Raw genomic sequence first — 4,539 nt, 5'->3', positions numbered from 1 at the left:
AGCAGTGTTATTCCCCCCTCTGCCCCTGGGGGACCACAGCAAGGTCTGCCTGCCCTGACCACCGCCACCACCACTGCTCACTGTATGCCTGGGGCAAGCAGTGGAATAACCCCGCTCGCTGCCTCCCACCTAAGGGGCTGTGCTGGCTGGTCTCTGGCCCTGCCCCCACTTGGCTGCTGGAGTAGCACTGGGGGAGTGACCATAATGGGGGCAGCAGCAGGGAGTGAGTGGCAGTGGTGGCAGCTGGGGTGGGCATACCCAGCTGTGGTACTCTGGAGGCAGTGGGGGTGGGGGGGGTGGGTAGAGGGGGACATACCCCCCCTTCCTGCTCCCTCTGCTTCAGGGGCCAAGCCAGCAGGCTTCTGGCCATGCCTGGCCCCACCACTGCAGCAGCAAAGGGGGAGCACCCAGCAGACCTGGCTTGGGTCCCTACCGGTGGGACAGGGAGGGGAGAATTAAACCCCTCTCTGGACAGATCAGCCAAGGCTACTGCTGGGGCTGGCCATGCCCCTGCTGCTGGAGCTCCCTGCTCCCTTCTGGGGCTAGTGTCTGGCCAGTTCCCTACCCCTGCCTGTCCCTGCTCCAGCAGAGGGGTGGAGCCAGGCCTGCTCAGCTAGAGCAGAGGGCCCAGACCAGAGAGCATGCCAGGATGCTGGGGGACTCTGGTTTAACTCAAACCAGGAAGGGGTCTGGGACAGACATTGCATAAACCGGTTTGAGCTCAATCAGTTAAGTTTGATACTACATTCAACCAGGTTTATCTCAAACTGGTTTCGGCCTTTTGGAAACTGGTTTATATACGCTGAATGTCTGTTCTGTTACAGCTTTTAACCAGTTTTTGATCACTTAAACAGGTTTGTGTGTAACGTCTTTCCCTAGCCACAAAGAACAAACTAATTTCAATACAGATCTAAGTGTGTATGCAGTTTGTATTGTAGATGCATCAAATGATCTATTTAATTGTATTTAATATTACACTGCATATAAATAATACCGATACACAGAGTGCAACATATAAATAATTATCTGCGTGTCTATTGTATGTATTCTGTAGTAGAAATAGAGTGCTGAGCATAACCCAGCTAACACCCTTCCTCCCCTGCCTCTCGTAATGCCTCTTCTCACCACCCCTCTTCTTTGCAAACACATCTCAAAGGTTGCTTTATTTCCAAAGCATTTCTGACTTGCAGATCCACTGTTTGATCAGCTAATTCCAACTCATCCCAGACCTGTCATTCATTGCCAGTTCACTTTGGATTAAAGACTTTTTTTTGCAAAAATCTTGTTGGTCTAATAAAAGATATCATCTCTACTACAAGTCCTGATCACTTGGGATTAAGTAGTTTATTGGCCTTTCCTGAGTGACTCAGCTAATCTCACTGCCACATGCATACCTAGCCTATGCTTAGCATTTTGCATTCCCTTCCCCACTCAAGCTCTGCACAGACAACCTAAGGCAAACTCAGCAGTGCCTAAACAATTCATTGGAGAATTGCCACACAGCTCCAGTGCTCAGCTGCTGCACAAACTGATTTCTAGGATGCGGTCTCTTACATCTTGTGGCCTCCTTGTTCTAGCTGCCCTCCTCCAAAGCTTCCCCTCAAGCCCTTAAGTGGTCTCCCAATCACTGCAGACTCATTGCCTCTCCCTTTACATCTACTACTTTTCATTGCTTCTCCTCTCTACATATCCCAAAAGAAGCTCTGTCTTACCTCTTGGGCAGTGTACACTTCTCCCACCTACCGCAGGTAGCCCCTTCTGCCTGACAACACTTCTCTATTGCCTCTGCCTTTCCCATATGTCCATGGCAGTCCCCTCATACCTTCTTCACTCTTCCAGCTCTGTCAGAATAGGCCTTGATCTTGTCTCTGTCTTCATAGTTTGCATTCTCCCCAGTAACATACGCACAGATTTTGTTCCTTGCGGGAGCAAACAGTGACTGTTCAGGAATCATGTGTGATCTGTCAGTACCAGAGGAAATCACGACAGGTTTGGGTTTTTTAAATAAAGGAACCAGTTCTTGAAAAGGATTCTCTGTGCCCGAAGGTATAGGTCCTAACACCAAACCGAGTTTATGTAAGGATTCACATTATTCATGATGGAAATGGAAGATTTTATATAAACAGATAGGCCTGCTAAGTTCCTCCAACATTTGCTATAAAAGAAAAAATTTAAATGTTCCCTGGCTTGAAAGGAACCATTAAAGTTTTCTTGGCAAGCAGGGAGGGGTGGGGGATTGTAAAGCAAAGTCAGGGATTAAAATGTGTTCTTGTAAATGAAAGCCTGAGTGCAAGCCTCTGGACCTCTGGGTAATAGCTCCATCAGCGTGGAAGGCAGGTTCATCAGAAAGACTACTGGACAGGAGACTGAGGAGACTTCTCACAGTATCTCTGTCTTGGCAAGTTACCTCCCCTCTCTTTATCCCCATCACTAAAATGGGGATAATAATACTCACCTCCTCCGTGGAGTGCTTTTTGATCTACAGAAGAAGAAAACTAGGTACCATTACTCAGCAGCTGTAAAATTCCAGCCCTGTTGTTGTTCTCATTCTCCTGCTTCCTCACTCTCAATATCTCTCTCTGTCTTGTAATGCGGCAGGCTGAGGTGTAGAGACCACCTCATTCATTACGTAAATCCACTGATGAAAACACTGAATGCATTATGCTGCTGAAATTTGCTGAGTTTGTTTGAACAAAGGACAGAGATTAGCACCACATAAATTCACCATTGATTCTAAAACAATGATATTATATACCCCAAACACTGATGGGATTTATCCAGTGTGCAGACATGGGCTCTGAGGTGGAAAAAAGGGATTGCTAGTCATTTTTTAAGCCTTTCTGGCTGCACTGAGACAGACTGTTGACATTATATAAATTCTTTAGATAAAATACATTTCTGTTTTTGTATGAGGAGAGCTCATATTTAGCTCTGCCAACATACAGCTGAATTGTAAAACTATTTGAAAATAGGTTTAAGCTGTACAATATAAATAACCCCAGAGCTTTAAAATAAGGAGGAAGGTGATAAAGCAGTGGAAATCCATCCCATTACAAAGGCCAGCCATCAGGAGGAAGAATGACTGACTAAAGCAATTTTGAGGCATCTTCTCTAAAAACCAGTGGTGTGGTGAAGTAGTCAGAGGTAGAAAGCAACAAAATTTCACCACCATCATTGTACCCATTCTGTGATCTCTTCCCTCATTTTAACATGCAGTAGCTTGCCAATCAGTCTGCAGTCCTACAGGGAAGGAATAAAATCAGCTATAAATAAAGGTTTACTACAAGTGAACCCTCTTGTATGGTACACAGGTTGGTAGTGCACCAACCAGAATGATGGAGGGTGGAGGGAGGGAAAAAGAGATATGACAATGTATAGCCACTTCTTTCTTTAAAGTTAGCATCGTATCAGATTTATACTCCACTGTAAGTCTTAGAAGAAAAAGAAAACAAACTTTGATGTCCCAGAGTCTTTAGCAATCTCTGTCACTATGTAGGAAGCCTAGGAACTTTCCTGCTCTTATTTGCAGTTCCTCCAGGCTACCAGGGTTTGGCAGTGTTAGAAAGAAAGCTCAGTCTGAGGGGCAGGAGTCTGTGCTCACTTGGCACTGCCCCACAGAGTTGGTCAATTAATGGGAGTGGTAAGCTGCCAGGCCGCTGGTAGATGTCCCACTGACTGCCCACCAGAAAGTTTGGTGATCACAGGGAGAAATGAGGTTCATGAATTTGCAGAGTTCTTGAAATATCTTTTTAAAAAGAAAAGCAAGAAGGTCACAATTTAAAAACAAAGTAATAAAAAAACCCTTCCCCCTAACAATAACAACAATAACACCCCACCCCAAACAATATGATCTTTAAGCGAAAAACAAAATAAAAAAACCCCATGCTTCCATTAGGGCTCCAAAATCTGCACGTAGGCATGTAAGTGGCCTGTTTTTCCAAGGTGCTGAGCACCCAGTAGCTTTCACCGACTTGTCCCCTACGATGAACCACCCACAAAAAGGGGCTTTCAGTGATGGTTGTTAGTCCAGTGGAAGTGAGCACAGCACTCTCTCTGTCCTGTGACTGTATTCATCTATAGCACACCCACCCTCCTTGTTCTCCTACATGCAGTATGCAAATTCTAATAATCTTCCTGTACCATTTGTCATCCATGGTGTAAGTGCTTTGCAAGATGGTAATGGAATTCAAAATTAAGAAGGAATGGTTGCCTTTATTGCCTTTGTTGGGATTTCAGAAGGAGGGGATGTGTACTGCTGTAGATATTATCACTGTCAGTTCTTTAGATCTCATTTCAGTGGCCGCTCCAGCATGCCTGATTGGAGTGAGGGCAGGCAGGGTCGATGCACCGTGGTGGAAAGCCTTGTTGACTTTCAGTCTAGGAAACAGAAGAACCATCCCTGGATGTGAACAGTGACTCTGCACAAATGAGACTGAAGATCGCAAAGTGACATTCATCTCTCCGAGCCAGGACAGCATCAGGGAAATGAAGCAGAACATTTCTATCCCTTTAGGGAAAGAATATGTGCAGCGCAAACCC

This window comes from Gavialis gangeticus, unplaced genomic scaffold, assembly GCF_001723915.1.
Source record: "Gavialis gangeticus isolate Ggan-Ray unplaced genomic scaffold, GavGan_comp1, whole genome shotgun sequence".
Taxonomy (NCBI): domain Eukaryota; kingdom Metazoa; phylum Chordata; order Crocodylia; family Gavialidae; genus Gavialis; species Gavialis gangeticus.
The sequence above is the reverse complement of the archived record's forward strand: the minus strand, read 5'-3'. Positions refer to the sequence as shown.